This window comes from Gossypium hirsutum, chromosome A10, assembly GCF_007990345.1.
Source record: "Gossypium hirsutum isolate 1008001.06 chromosome A10, Gossypium_hirsutum_v2.1, whole genome shotgun sequence".
Taxonomy (NCBI): domain Eukaryota; kingdom Viridiplantae; phylum Streptophyta; class Magnoliopsida; order Malvales; family Malvaceae; genus Gossypium; species Gossypium hirsutum.
Window position 1 is genome coordinate 33,597,539 of NC_053433.1, and position 17,583 is coordinate 33,615,121.

A 17,583-nucleotide genomic window follows, 5' to 3' on the forward strand; every position below is an offset into this window, starting at 1 on the left:
GTACCAAACCAAGCATATTTACACAAAAATTTCAGCCAATTTCTATACCAAACCTTACAACATACATGACATAACATCATGACATAACATTATCAACCATTTACATGCTTATAAACTCAACTCAATTGTGCCAAAACATAAGACCAAATCATATCAAAACATATGGTCTCATAATCTCTAAACTCATGAACAAATCTCATACCAAAACTTACCAAACTTACCATTTCTCTTAGCCATACATGAACACATCAAATAGATCGATTTGCATTACATTTCATATACCAAAATCAAAACATAAACACAACCATATCAAACCATATCACATGGCTAAATATAAATATTACAATACCTATCCAAAGTACTTCTAGCCTATACATGCCATACTTTACTAAATACATTTCAAAAGGTACCAAAATGAGATTCGATAATGTGGTGATGATCTTGAACGATCCCTGAGCTCATAGTAGCTTCGATATCTATAAGAACAATGCAAACATACATAGATTAAGCTTTCAAAAGCTTAGTAAGCTCGTACCAATAATTATCAACAGTTTCTAAAATGTAAAACATCAACACTGGGGTATTTATTAATTCTCAATTCATCTATCAATTCTATTCCAACACCATTCATATATTTATACCAATTCAATGATCTTCATATGCATAACATCATCTATCACATAGCTATCATACATACCTGAACCTTCCTATATTTATTCATTTTCATTCTCATCATCGTTCAAATATTTTAAGACTTTCCAGAATTATTCATGCTTTAACATCCATACACTTAGTGCTTTAAGGGTTAGCCAAATCTAGAACGATTTCGCACACTTAGTGCCATTTCAATTAACCGAAGTTATCTCGGTATCACACACTTAGTGCCTTAGATAGCCGAAGCTATTTTGAATCGCACACTTAGTGCCAAATACCATTGATTTATCATCATATTCAACCATAATCAATTATATATACAATCTATGTATAATCCAAGCGTCAAAAATATATTTGTAACATAATGTTTTACGTACGAACTTACATCATACTCAAAATTGTCGACTCAGACTGTTTACTCTATAATCTTCGACTTCCCTCGGTCTAAATCTGAATTCCTCTTTTCTTGATCTTAACCAATGAAAATCAAGGCCGAACCCTAGCTTGTATTTCTTTTATTTTTCTTTTGATGATTTCGGCAACATAAGCATGAAATGAGCTTATTTTAAGCTTTTGTTTTATTTTAATTAACATATAATCTAAATGACAATTTTGCCCCTTTTTTAAACCATTATAAAGTCGCATATATTGTAACGCCCCGTACCCGAGACCATCGCCGGAGTCGAACACGAGGTGTTAATAGACTTAATTCATTACTTAAACAGCTTAAACAATTTATTTTTAAAATTTTTAGTCAAGCTAACAGTCTGCATCATAGTTGCTTAAAAATTTATATCTCGAGTTACAAAGCTCGAAATCCAATTCTGTAAATTTTCCCTAAAACTAGACTCATATATATATTTACTAATTTTTTTATATAATTTTTGGTCTAGAAAATTAGTACAGTTTATTAGTTAAAGTCTCCCCTATTTCAGAGTTTGACTGCTCTGACCTCTGTGTATTAAGAATCAAATATCTCCCTGTACAGAGTTTCAATGACTATACCGTTTGCTTCTAATAAAACTAGACTCAATACGGAATCTTTACATATAAATTATGACTTCTAATTATCTTTGAACAATTTATGGTGAATTTCCAAAGTCAGAACAGGGGATCCAGAAATTGCTCTGGCCCTGTTTCACAAAAATTTAAACATCTCATAAATATAACTCATATACCTGTTTTGTTCCATCCATATGAAAATAGACTCATAATTCTTCAATTCCATATATTATTCATCATCTAATTGTATCTCTACTATTTTTAGTGATTTTCAAACTCACGTCACTGCTGCTGTCTGAATCTATTTTATGATAAATTTTACCTATTTCATGGTTTCCATGGATTAGCTAGCAATTTAGCATACATAACACCAAATATGATCATGATTAGCCATTCCAATGGCTAATCATTACCAAGCATTTCCATACCACTCAATAACCATATCATAAGACCATATACACAAAATAATTATAATGCTATACATGCCATACTCAAAATATACAAGCCATTATGCCAAGATGGTATACGGATAGTGTGAGCGTGCCTCCAACCGTTTCTGATTTCCGAGCTGGCTTATCAACACTACAAGGAATGAAAAGGAGGGAGTAAGCATAAATGCTTAGTAAGCTCACATGCAAATAGCAAGTAACACAACTATATACGCAAACATAAAACATCATTTGCATAATCATCACCGAGACATTCATATCACATTTTCATTTATCATCTTACCATATTGTTGTTATATCGAGTTTTCAACCCGAGGGTTAAGTACATACCTGTTCAAAGTATCCATTTCACAACACTTACCAATACGTCCCTTTCATCTTGAGTATTCCTCCATTTGAGTAGAACTTTACCCGTTGAACACATCGGAATATAATTCGGATACATGGAAAGTTTGCACATAAGTGCCACATATGTAGCCAAGCTACTATGTAACCCGCCCATAAGCGAACTCGGACTCAACTCAATGAGCTCGGGCGTTCGCATCCATGAGTGAACTCGGACTCAACTCAACGAGTTCGGATGCCTAGTTACATCTCACGAACTCGGACTCAACTCAACGAGTTCGGACATTCGCATCCATAAGTGAACTCGGACTCAACTCAACGAGTTCAGATGCCCAAATATCCTAGTGACATGTCACTTGTATCCTAATCCATTCCTAAGGTTCAACGGGACCTTTTTCCCAATCATGTGTCTCAACCATCTTCTACGGAATGCCGTTACCGATACTCGGTAGTATTTCACATTTTCCAAGTATATCACATAATTTGACATATTAACAAACAATTATCACAGTATAATATTTCATAATAATTATCATATCATTTAAATACATTAAAACATTTAAAATAATAACTATGTTACCAACATTTACATATGAACTTACCTCGTATGCGAAAATGGCTACTTTTACCATTTCGTCCACAACTTGGTATTTTCCCCATTTTAGCCCGAATTTTAGTTTTCCTTGCTCTATCATTTAAAATATAGTCTAATTAGGACTCACATTATACAAATTGACCCAAAATCATATTTTGGCAAAATTACAGTATTGCCCCTAAATTTTGCATATTTACACTTTTGCCCCAAAGCTCGTAAATTAAACTTCAGCCTATTTTCTTATGTTTAATGACATGCTGATCATTTTTCCCTTCTATGGTAACATCAAATTCTCACTCTAACATGTACTTATGACTATTAGGTATTTTTACCGATTAAGCCCTTTTGCTAGTTTTCGCTTAAAACCAAGTAGCACAAGTTGTCTAACATAATTTAAAACCTCATATTCTATCATAAAACACCAAAATACACAAATTTCACCTATGGGTATTTTTCCAAATATGAACCCTAGGTTGAATTATTGCTAGCATAAGCTTAATCGAGCTACCGGGACTCCAAAAACGTAAAGAACTTGAAAAACGGGGCTAGAATGGACTTACAATCGAGCTTGGAAGCTTGAAAAACCCTATCCATGGTTTCTCCTTGCTATATTCGGCCATGGGGTTGAAGATGAGCAAAATTGGCTTTTAATTTTGTATTTTAATTCATTTTACCCCTAAATGACCAAAATGCCCTTACTACTAAACTTTCCAAAAATTCCAACCATGTCCAATTTTTGTCCATAGACTTAGAAATTGGTAACTTTGCTATTTAAGACCTCCTAATTAATATTTCAAAACAATTTCATACTAGAAACTTCTAGAATGCAAGTTTTACAAATTATTCGATTTAGTCCCTAATTTCAATTTAAGCACTTTATGCATAAAATTTCTTCACGAAATTTTCACACAATCATGCAATCATATCATAGACCTCAAAATAATCATAAAATAATTATTTCTATCTCAGATTTTGTGGTCAGGAAATCGCTATTCCGACTAGGCCCAAAATCAGGATATTACATATATTAAGGCTATAAATGCCTATTATACATGTAAATGGCATAATAATCACATAAGGACATCTCAATTATAAAGGCAAGTCAAATAGGCACTTTTAACATCTAGCACACAACTTTTACATTTTACGCGATTAGTTCCTTTTTATTAAATTAAGCACACAAACATTCAAATTTTCATACGAGACTTTCACATATGCTAATTCACAAATCATAAACACAGGAAATAATATTTAAACATTTCTCTAACGCAGATTTGTGGTCCCAAAACAACTACTCTGACTAGTGTCTAAACCAGACTGTTACAATGTGTGGTAAGCATGCATGGGAAATTATGTGCTAAGAAGTATGATTCTATTAAGATTATGAGTGAAATCTATGTAAATGTGTCCATTATGTTATTTGAGTGATGTATGACCAAGTATGGTTGGCGATAAGGGGGTTCAGGCAGAGTGTCATGAAAATATGTGATATGATAACGGACCTCGCGGTGGTGCTTAGATGATGTCTGGCGAAACAGTAAACACGAAGGTTAGTATGGCGAAATGTAGTCTACCAAAATAATAAGCATGAGATCTTTCGGGACATTAAATATGAGAAAATGCCAGCATGGGAGATATGTAAAAAGGCCATGGCATAGTGTAACACCCCTTACCCGTATTCAACGCCGGAATAGGGCTTGAGGCATTATAGGACTTTTATCACAAACAAACATACAAATCGAGTCATAAATTTTGCATCCAAATTAAAACCATTTGTATTCAATAATAACGTCCTTAATACGAGCCTATGAGGCCCAAAAACATGCTTTGGAAGTGGTTTGGGGCTAAACCGACAACTCAAGAAATTTTTGCTAAGGATAGAGGTCACACGCCTGTGTGGTTTTGGGACACACCCGTGTAGGCAAGCCGTGTGGTCACACACGCCCGTGTCCCTAACCCCGTGTAACTCTCTGACTTGCAATGCATGTAAAAATTGATGTTACATGACCAAGTCACATGCACGTGTGCTAGGACGTGTGGGTAATTAAATTTTTATTAAATAGGTGCAGACTTCACATACCCGAGACACACGGCCATGCTTGAGGCCGTGTCCCTCACACGGCCGAGATACATGTCCAAGTATTTGCCCGTGTGCTCAATTATGAGCATTATTTTTCTCAAAATTAAGGTGCAGGGGTCACACGACCGAAACACATGCCCATAGGGTAGACCGTGTGTCACACACGGCCTAGACACACGCCCATGTGTCTACCAGTGTGGACAAAATAAAGGCTATTTTCCAAGCCATTTGCCACCCTCATTTGCACCTAGACTTACACCAATTCAATGGCATACTTAGACAACCAAAACATCCACAATCATGGCTAATACATGTCAAAGTAATACCACCATCTAACATACATATGACATTTTTAATAAGCCAAATCAAATATACCAATTTAACATTTAAAGGCATCCACGCACATACTTTCATCATGCATAATATTCCACTTAGATTTTCTAGAATACTAATGAACTATACTTAACCATTCATCAACAACCCATTAAGCCACACTTAACCATTTGCCAAGCATTACTATACCACATCACCAACAAGGCATTGGCACATGCATACATATAGATATACTATATGGGTTTACAACCAATACCAACCAAGATGAGCCAAGTTACACAGCCAAATACCACATCAAACCCTGGCCAAATACCACATCAAAGCCTAGCCAATTACAACCAATACATTTGGCCAAATCATAATGACACATATCACAAAATGACCAAGTCCCTATACATGCCATATACTCAAAATGCTAAATTTCATCAATACCCAAAATGATAGTTTTGATAGTGTGAAGCGAATCTCTGACGATCCCAAATTCGAGCTAGCTTGGAAACACTAGAAAACATGGAAAAATAAACGGAGTAAGCTATATAGCTTAGTAAGCTCGTATGAAAGAAATAAGCAACCTTACCATACATTAATCATGAAATAACATAACATAAGATAACATAATTTATCAAATTCTCATGATCATAATCCATTCCATCACCAACTTACCTTGTAATCGTCATTTCACAAACTAATAATCATAAGCTTAAAGTACATACCTGTTCCATCTCGAAATGAATGTATTGTATTCTCATCTTTGATATACCCATGAACCACTCGGAATATTAATGTCGAATACTCGGGAATTTTGCACACTAAGTGCCACATATGTAGCCAATGCTACCTAAGTCTCATATCTCATAATTACTCGCTCTCGAGGTATCGTTGGGCTTGCTCACACAACCTGTTAATTCAGCCGTAGCTATACGGTGCTGCTCACACAAGCTATCGAGTAACTGCAACATATGTCAGTATACTCAGCCACCGGTAGGACGTACAGGACAAGCACCCAGATCACATAATCACATAACACATGGTAACCCTAGTGACATGTCACTTGTATCCTACTCTATTCCGAAGGTTCAAACGGGATTTCTTCCTTGTCGAATCGTCATCGAACTTGTTCGCAGAATTAAACTCTTCCACATAGTCAATCATATAGTTCATGCAACATTAAATCATTTAAATACAATTATATTAAAACTTATGTAACATACGAACTTACCTCGGTTACAAAAATGGTTATTAGTTTGATTTAGTCTACAACATTATTCTTTCCTCGGTCTAAACTCTAACTTCATTTTTCTTAATCTATAATATCAAATTCAAATTATTTAATTATCACATTATTCAATTCAACCCAAAAACACACTATGGAAAAAATTACATTTTTGCCCGTAAACTTTTGACATTTTACATTTTTAGTCCTTAGGATTGTAAATTGATTTTCATCCAATTTCTTCATTACCCAAGCCTAGCTGAACCTTTTTCATACTCATACCAGCCCTCATTTTTCATTTATTTACACTTTTCTACATATTTTACAATGTTTTACAAATAAGTCCCTAATCGACGTTTTTACCAAAAATCACTTTGTAAAGTCGTTTAACAAACAATAAACATGCATTTTCTACCATTAAACATCAAAATACAAACATATTCATCATGGGTCAAATTTTAGACTCTATTTTTCTTTCAAATTAGTCCTTGAAATAGCTAAATCAAGTTACAACGATCTCAAAAATATAAAAATCGTTAAAAACGGGACAAAACGGACTTACAATCGAGCTTAAAAGTGGCCAAAACCCTAGCCATGTCTTCTCTTGCAATTTTTGGCTATGGGGACTAAATTGAAGAAGTGGACACTTTTATTTGTTAATTTTGTCTTTATTTACTAGATTACCAAAATGCCCTTCACTTAAACTTTGAAATTTTTCCCTAACCATGTTCATTTTTGGCCATACTAAAGTATAATGGTCTAATTACCATTTAAGGACCTCTAATTTAAAATTTCATAAAAATTTACTACCTTTAGCCATAATTTGTAGAAGTTGAATTAGAAGCTGAGTGAATTATGTCATTAAAGCTTGAAGAGTCTATTTTCTTACAAAAGAAACTATAAAAAAAAAAAGAGAAAGGAAGCCACTATCATATCATCTTCTCCATTGTCGAAACTGGAGAAAGAAGAAAAAGAGAAAAGCTTGGCTGAGGTTCGGCCATTGGGAGTTAGATTAAGGTTAGTCTTTTGTTTGGTTTTTGATAATTTTCACATTTTTGATATCATTGCTTTGTGTTCTTTAAAAACCATGGTTCAATTTTGTGAATTGATTATGATTTTGTGTTTTGCCATTGATGAGTGCTTGAGCTTTTTGATAGTTGTTGATGAAAAATGAAAGATATGTTAAAAATTAATATGTTTTGTGTTGAAGTTTTTGGTGATTTTGAGTAGTTAGGGCTAAATTACAAAAATAAATTTTTGAAGGACTCAAAGGTGAAATAAATGAAATGTATAGGACTACCCGTTTGTTGTGGGTCATGGACCCTTTGGACTTGTATAATTTTGGTTAGCCATGCGAAAATGGCTTATATATGTTTGAGTATAATGTTATAATCATTTAGTGTGAATATGCTTGACAAGGATTGGCCATGGGAATGGTTAATCACCATCATCATTTGTGCTACTCATGCTAAAAGGGCTAGTTGAATCATGGAAACTATGAAATAGGTAAAGTCTACCTTAAAGGCAGATGCTGACAGCAGCAGTGATGTAGATTTGGAAAATCACTAAAAATAGTAGGAATGGAATTAAATAGTGAATAAATTATGTAAACGAACCCTGATGAATCTATTTTCATAGGAAAGTAACGAAACGATCATATGGACAGTATGTTAAGAGATATTCAGGTTCTCGTGAGACAGGGCCAGAACGGTTTCTAGATTCCCTGTTCTGACTTTGGAAATTCATTATAAATTAACCAGAGATAATTAGGAGTCATACCATATATGTATAGATTCCTCCCTGAGTCTAGTTTCCATAGAAACAAACGGCATCAGTATTGAAGCTCTGTGCAGGGAGATATCCAAGTCGTAATGCGCAAAGGTCAGTGTAGTCGATCCCTGTAACATGGGGGACTTTGACTAATAAACTGTACTAATTGGCCTGACCAAAAATTCTAGAAAAAAATATGTAGACGGGCATATGAGTCTAGTTTCAGGGAAAATCACGAAACTGATTTTCGAGTTGTGAAACTCAAGATATGATTTTTAAAGCGACTAGTACGCAGATTGGGAAGCGTCTGGGAAATATTTTTATAAGGGGTTTAAAGTCTGTTAACACCTCGTGTTCGACTCCGGTGTCAGTCTCGGGTTCGGGGTGTTACACTTGATTGGTATCAGAGCTACGGTTTAGTCGATTCTAGGATTACCGTAATGCGTTGGGTCTAGCTATACATGCCATTTTATGTGATTATCTGATAGTGTGGTGATTTCTGACATTTGCAAATGTGTTTAATTATAGTAATGGATCCCGATCCCGACCGAGTGGTAGCTGATGATCTTGAGAGTGTAGCGCCTGCTCCCGCACAAGGGACAGCGCCGGCGGACTCTCAACGAATGCTAGTAATCCGAATGATGAAGCTAGACAAGCTTTCTATAGCGTGATGAATGATTGGTTTAACCAATACATTCGAACTAATACGGCTGTTCCACAACCTCCATTCCCGACTAATACAACCCCCGCACCTACAATACCTCCGGTAACTGACCAAATAAGGTCAAATAAGCCCCCAGTTGACAAAATCCGAAAACATGGGGCTACTGAATTTAAGGCTACGGATAGCGACGATGTTGAGCGAGCTTGTAAAGCCGAAGAGTTTAGAATAGAAAAACAAAAAGTTGATGTGAGAACTGGAGAGTTTCGTAAAAGATCCTCGGGAAAGTCTCTTCAACAGGCATCGAAGAAATTTCGAGATGATGTGGGTCGGTCTAGAGGCACTTCGGGCCTTTTTAGACGAGATTGTGATCGACCCCCTGTGGGTACCCGAGGCACTTCGATCGCCAGTGTTGGGAATGAACGTCGAGACAGAACAGAATGTGTATTGTGGTAAATGGCATTCGGGGAGTTGTAGATTCCATGACCGCTCCTGTTACAAGTGTGGATCAGTTGACCACTTCATTAAAGATTGCCCGAGGATGTCTGAACAGAATGTAAATCAGAGTGAGAAACCGGGTGCTACCACTGCTCGAGGTAGACCATCTAGAAATACGGGCAATGCTAGTGGTGGTCAGAGAGGATCTAGAGATGCTACGACCAGATCCGAGGCTCGTGCGCCTGCTGGAGCTTATGCTATACGTGCCCGCGAGGATGCTTCTTCGCCTGATGTTATTACCAGTACTTTTACTCTCTTTGATACTAATGTAATTGCTTTGATTGACCCCGGTTCTACTCATTCTTACATACGTGAAACCTTAGCATCCAGTAAGACTTTACCTATTGAGTCTACTGGGTTCGTAATTCGGGTGTCAAATCCCTTGAGTCGTTACGTGCTTGTCGACAAAGTGTGTAAGAAATGTCCCCTAGTAATCCGAGGTTCCTGTTTTCCGGCGGACTTGGATGGGTTGCCAGCTGTAATATTCTTAATGTTGGCACAGAAATATGTAAGAAAAGGTTGCGAAGCATACCTTGCGTATGTACTTGATGACAAAGAATTAGAAAAGAAACCCGAATCTGTGCTGGTGGTTTGTGAATACCCGGATGTTTTTCCTGAAGAATTACCGGGTTTACCACCTGTTCGGGAGGTAGAGTTTGGTATTGAGCTTGTACCTGGAACTACGCCGATTTCGATAGCTCCGTATCGTATGGCACCAACCGAGTTAAAAGAGTTGAAGGCTCAGTTGCAAGAATTGACGGATAGAGGTTTTGCTCGACCAAGTTTCTCACCTTGGGGTGCACTAATATTGTTCGTGAAAAAGAAGGACGGAACCATGAGGTTGTGCATTGACTATCGTCAACTGAATAAAGTGACGATAAAGAACAAATATCCGTTGCCGCGCATCGATGATTTGTTCGACCAACTGAAGGGAGCCTCAGTGTCCTCAAAAATAGATTTGAGATCGGGCTATTATGAGTTGCGAATTCGAGATTCGGACATACCCAAAACTGCCTTTAGAACGAGATATGGTCACTACGAATTCTTAGTGATGCCGTTTGGGCTTACTAATGCCCCTGCGGTATTTATGGATTTGATGAATCGGATCTTCAGACCATATTTGGATCGGTTCGTAGTTGTGTTCATTGATGACATCCTGGTCTATTCAAGAGATGAGACCGAACATGCCGAGCATCTGAGGCTAGTGTTACAAATTTTGCGGGATAAGCAGTTATATGCTAAGTTCAGTAAGTGTGAGTTCTGGTTAAGAGAGGTTAGCTTCTTGGGTCATGTGATATCCGCATCGGGTATTCGAGTTGACCCGAACAAAATCTCAGCCATACTTAACTGGAAACCTCCGAGAAATATTACTGAGGTTCGGAGCTTTTTGGGACTCGCCGGTTATTACCGACGATTTGTCAAAGGTTTCTCGATGATAGCCACACAAATGACGAAGCTACTTCAAAAGGATGTTAAGTTCGAATGGACGGAGAAATGTCAGAAAAGTTTCGATCAACTGAAAACTCATTTGACTGAAGCTCCAATTTTAGTGCAACTCGAATCAGGCAAAGAGTTTGTCATTTATAGTGACGCATCCCTACTTGGGTTGGGTTGCGTATTGATGCAAGAAGGTCGAGTTGTGGCCTATGCGTCAAGACAATTGAAGCCACACGAGAGCAATTATCCAACCCATGATCTCGAACTAGCTGCCATCGTATTTGCTTTGAAAATATGGCGACATTATTTGTTTGGTGAGAAGTGCCATGTATTTTCGGATCACAAAAGTCTCAAATATTTGATGACCCAGCGAGACTTGAATCTGCGACAAAGGCGTTGGCTTGAGTTGTTGAAAGATTATGAGCTGGTCATTAATTATCACCCGGGAAAGGCTAATGTGGTTGCGGAAGCCTTAAGCCGGAAATTACTATTTTCTTTGCGAGTGATGAATGTACACTTGTCTGTTCTACCCGACAATGTGTTAGTAGCTGAATTAAAAGCCAAACCATTATTGATTCATCAAATTCGTGAAGCTCAGAAAGTCGATGATGAATTGGTTGCAAAACGGGCTGAGTGTGTTCCGAACAAGGAATCGGAGTTTCAAATCGATGATGATGATTGTTTGAGGTTCAGAAGTCGTTTGTGTGTTCCAAGGAATTCAGAACTCATTTCGATGATTCTGAACGAAGCCCATTGTAGCTGAATGTCAATTCACCCGGGGAGTACGAAAATGTACAACGATTTGAAACGTCGATTTTGGTGGCATGGTATGAAACGAGACATCTCCGATTTTGTTTCGAGATGTTTAATATGTCAACAAGTGAAAGTCTGAAGGTAGCCACAGATCGTCAAAAGTCGTATGCGGATTTGAAAAGAAAAGACATTGAATATCAGGTTGGAGATAAAGTGTTTCTTAAAGTTTCGCCTTGGAAAAAGGTACTCAGATTTGGCCGTAAGGGAAAATTGAGTCCGAGGTTCATTGGGCCGTATGAAATATCCAAAAGAATTGGTCCAGTGGCGTATAGATTGATTTTACCCCCTGAACTTGAAAGGATTCACAACGTTTTTCATGTTTCGATGCTTCGACGTTATAGATCCGATCCGTCACATGTGATTAATCCCTCGGAAGTTGAAATTCAATCTGACTTGAGTTATGAAGAAGAACCGATTCGTATCCTAGCTCGTGAAGTGAAAGAGTTACGAAACAGAAGGGTTCCGTTAGTTAAGGTGTTATGGCTCAAACACGGGATCGGGGAAGCTACTTGGGAAACCGAGAGCTCGATGAAAGAACGATACCCAAACCTATTTATCGGTAAGATTTTCGGGGACGAAAATTTCTTAAGTGGGGGAGAGTTGTGACAGCCCTAAATTGACCCTAGTCGGGAAGTGGTTTCGGGACCACAAAACCGAGTTATGAAAATAATTAATTGTTATATTCTATGCTTATTATGTGTGTACATGCATATGTGGAAATTTCATTCCCTAATTTTGCCAATTGTATGAGGAATTATTAAATAGGGATCAACATGAGACATGGTGAAATATGATAGGCTAATTTTAAAGGGCTTATTAGTGCATGTCAACACAAAGGTGGACTTGCATGTCAAATTTGCCCAATTCCCTTATAGTGGCCGGCCAAGATGGATTGATGATGGGCAATTTATTTGTTGAATTAGATATTATAATAGGAAATTGGGTTATTGGAGACATAATGAATTAAAGAAAGAATAAAAAAAAAGAGAAAGGAAGCCACTATCATATCATCTTCTCCATTGTCGAAACTGGAGAAAGAAGAAAAAGAGAAAAGCTTGGCTGAGGTTCGGCCATTGGGAGTTAGATTAAGGTTAGTCTTTTGTTTGGTTTTTGATAATTTTCACATTTTTGATATCATTGCTTTGTGTTCTTTAAAAACCATGGTTCAATTTTGTGAATTGATTATGATTTTGTGTTTTGCCATTGATGAGTGCTTGAGCTTTTTGATAGTTGTTGATGAAAAATGAAAGATATGTTAAAGATTAATATGTTTTGTGTTGAAGTTTTTGGTGATTTTGAGTAGTTAGGGCTAAATTACAAAAATAAATTTTTGAAGGACTCAAAGGTGAAATAAATGAAATGTATAGGACTACCCGTTTGTTGTGGGTCATGGACCCTTTGGACTTGTATAATTTTGGTTAGCCATGCGAAAATGGCTTATATATGTTTGAGTATAATGTTATAATCATTTAGTGTGAATATGCTTGACAAGGATTGGCCATGGGAATGGTTAATCACCATCATCATTTGTGCTACTCATGCTAAAAGGGCTAGTTGAATCATGGAAACTATGAAATAGGTAAAGTCTACCTTAAAGGCAGATGCTGACAGCAGCAGTGATGTAGATTTGGAAAATCACTAAAAATAGTAGGAATGGAATTAAATAGTGAATAAATTATGTAAACGAACCCTGATGAATCTATTTTCATAGGAAAGTAACGAAACGATCATATGGATAGTATGTTAAGAGATATTCAGGTTCTCGTGAGACAGGGCCAGAACGGTTTCTAGATTCCCTGTTCCGAATTTGGAAATTCATTATAAATTAACCAGAGATAATTAGGAGTCATACCATATATGTATAGATTCCTCCCTGAGTCTAGTTTCCATAGAAATAAACGGCATCAGTATTGAAGCTCTGTGCAGGGAGATATCCAAGTCGTAATGCGCAAAGGTCAGTGTAGTCGATCCCTGTAACATGGGGGACTTTGACTAATAAACTGTACTAATTGGCCTGACCAAAAATTCTAGAAAAAAATATTTAGACGGGCATATGAGTCTAGTTTCAGGGAAAAATCACGAAACTGATTTTCGAGTTGTGAAACTCAAGATATGATTTTTAAAGCGACTAGTACGCAGATTGGGAAGCGTCTGGGAAATATTTTTATAAGGGGTTTAAAGTCTGTTAACACCTCGTGTTCGACTCCGGTGTCAGTCTCGGGTTCGGGGTGTTACATCTAGAACACAAATTTTGCACCTATTGCAATTTAGTCCTTCTAGTCAAATTGAGTACTCAATCGATAAAATTTCTTAACAAAATTTTCACATAATCATTCTATCATGATGTAGACCTTAGATAAAAAAAATAAATCTTTCTAATTCAAATTTGTGGTCGTGAAACCACTGTTCTGATTTGACCCAAAAACGGCTTTAACACATGGCACATTCTGGTAGGCCATGGCACATTCTGGGAATGGTGAATAAGTCACATTTTTCTACTAGGATTTCCCCATGTCTCGGGCGCAATGATGGGCAAACCTCAAGTGATGCTAAGTTTAGACAAATCCATATTGTAAAAAACAATATTTTATGTGTTGCCTTGGTGGCAAACCAAACGAAGCCTTTGTGGCAAGACATTTGGGAAGCCTTTGTGGCGAGTTGTCTATAAAGCCTTTGTGGTGAATTATCTGGAAAGCACTTATGGCAACTCCTCTAGGAAGCCTGTAAGGTGAATTTTGTAACGCTTAAGAGCGAGTTGTTAGTTCACTTTTGTAGCAAGATCCAGGTATGCCTTTGAGGCATTTTCTAAAAGAGATCTCAATAGTGTACTCGACTGATGAATATGCTCAAGTGAATCGCCAGGATAGTGACCTTGGCATATTAAAATTTTTGGACATGAAATTTTGGTCCAATAAATGTCCGACCAAGTTCGCTCAGCTAGATCGAATCAAAGGTACGGTGGGTCTGACAACCTTACAATACGTTAGAGCCAGTATAAGAATACGTTGAGAGTAGTGTCTATAGGTATATCATTCTGAGAAATGTTTCAATTTCTATCTTCAAGCGATTGCTTAATGGGATCCACGTGGGAAGTCTGTGACTCACCAATCGAGTGGAACGAGTATAATGTGGTAAAGTTAGAGATTTTTGTATAATTATCCGCCAGGAATTAGAAAAGTATCCTCCAAAACCTGAAATGGAATTCCTAAGTCAAGGAATCCAACATCATCTTAAAATGTAGAACTAGTAGAAACTTGTAACACCCTAAACCTGGCCTAGACACTATGGCTAATTTTGAAAGGTACATTGGCCACCAAAATGGCCTAGAAAATCTTACGTAGTTTTCAAATGTACTTTTTTACGCCATTTTCGTAAATCATTTCAAAATAGTGAAATCGAGAAATTTTAGAATTCGATGACTTCGGTACTTTATTTGTAAAAGTTTGGTTGTTGTTCAAAACTTTCGTAATTTCAATCATATTTCAAAATCATTTATCAAAACAAAAGAAATTGACTATTCGTTACTATTAAAAAAATGTTAAATTCATAAAATCAAATATCTTTAGAAATCTCATTTCTAAATATTATAAATTTTGAAATTAAGTTTAATTTTATTAAGAACTTATTTCTCAGATTTGAAACGAAAAAAATGTAATATTGGTATATTTTTATGAAAATCGCAATGGACCATTTTGCTAAGACCATATTTTGCTAAAAATCAATCTTGCATGCATAATCTTAATCAAATACTAATTTATTCAATTTTTAAAACTTAATGTCATGCAAGTAATTCATGCAAATCAGAATGAAAAATCCTGAAAGTAAAGTTTCATGCCATTGTCCATAATCAAACTTATTACAAATCCAAAATAAAAAATATCAAAATAAAATTTTATTACTTTAAATTTTAACAGAAATCTAAGAAACTCCCCCAAATGTCATCATTGCATCCTAACATCAGGGTTATCTGTAAAATCAAAAAACAAAAGAGGGTTAACTATAAAGCTCAGTGTGAGCCTTATAACAAGTTAAATAACAATAAACACTTATAGATTGTACAACATAATCAATATTATGCATATGATCATGGTACTGCAATTTTTGGAAATCAATTATGCAAATTTTTATAAAACATCCTACCTATCACCTTTACACTCCAAAAAGAATTCCCTAAGACTTATCCATCCAAACACTCCAATATATGGATGAAGCCACCAATATTTATAGACAAGTTGCCATATAGGTTGTGGATAAATCCACCAATTCTCCCTTTGCATGGTAAATAGGAGTAGATGATTATAAAAACTTTTTCCCATAAAAAAGTTACTCAAAAAATTAAATAAAATATGGAGAGTGTGGAGACTTGAACCTATGACCTTTTGGAAATTATTTAAGCCCCTAACCACTAAGCCAACTTACTTCCTTATTCAAAAACTACAACATTTATTTTAAAAACATGGTGTGACCTTTGCTAATGTTTGAAGCAAAATTGCATTATATAGAGAATAATGTGAGGGAAGGGATTCGAACACAGATCATTAACGACAGCTCCACCACTACTCGATAACTATACTTGATACTTATTTATTATCAAATGAGCAAAATATCATCTAAAAAAAATTCAAGCGTAACCACTCTCGGTTCATTAACCCAATACTAACCGATTTTTAGGATGTGATAATTCTCCCCTTCTTAAAAATAATTTCGTCCTTGAAATTCCTATTGTCAAGCCAATTCGCTTATCTACAAGATTCATAAATCTTCTTTTTAAACCAACCACTACACTTCTACTGCGGAACTCTAATTCCAATGTCATTCCAATACTTCACCTTAAATCTCCAACGAATTTCCTATTAACTTACACGGATTGTCTCAAGGGACTATCTATAAAAATATCACTAACGGTTTCCTCATTCCTAAATTCTTAATTTCACATTTACACTATTAATAACAAACATTTAGGTAAAACCAATTCTCAATCAATGCAATGTACAATTAGAATTGATCATAAATGTACCTTCATTGATGCCAGATGCATCGAGAGTAAAACCAGTCTCTAATTCTATTTCTAAGCCGAAGCTTGCATTTAACTAAAAGAATGACGTGAACGATCTTTACAACAGTGCTCAACAGACCTTCATCTGAAGCATGCACCTTACTTTTTCCATCATTTTCCCTAATGACGATCACTTCAGTATTTACAAATAGAAAAAATTTCTTATTTGAACTAATAGAACCTCTAGTGCTTAGCTTTTACAACATTCTATTGTAGTCTATCCTCTTTGGCCCACTTCAATGGTTGTGAATTTGGGCCAGTAGAACTAGACTTCCTTTTATTCCATACTTTATTATTTTCCTGTCTTTCACGTTCCAACCACTTAGTCTCTTCCAATATCTTGTTTTTCTCAACCGTAGTCTCGAAAACTCTTCTAAAACTCCCAACATTGCTTGGGATATTGCATCGTCCCTATTCTCTTGATTTCTTCCTTTAATGGTAGATGCATTAGCGATGCCATTTGTCTCAGGGTCAAGCACAAGTTTTTTTAAAAAAAACTAATGAATAATTTTGAGCTACTTGACATTATGCTCCTCGAAAATCACATACCATGAGTTCACATACCTCAGGTTTTCTTATTACTTTCTTGAGACTAAAGTTTTATGTTAATCTTTAGTTCAAAAATAATGTGTCTAACTATTTCCTGAATGTTTATAGTCTAAAGTTTACAGTTCTAG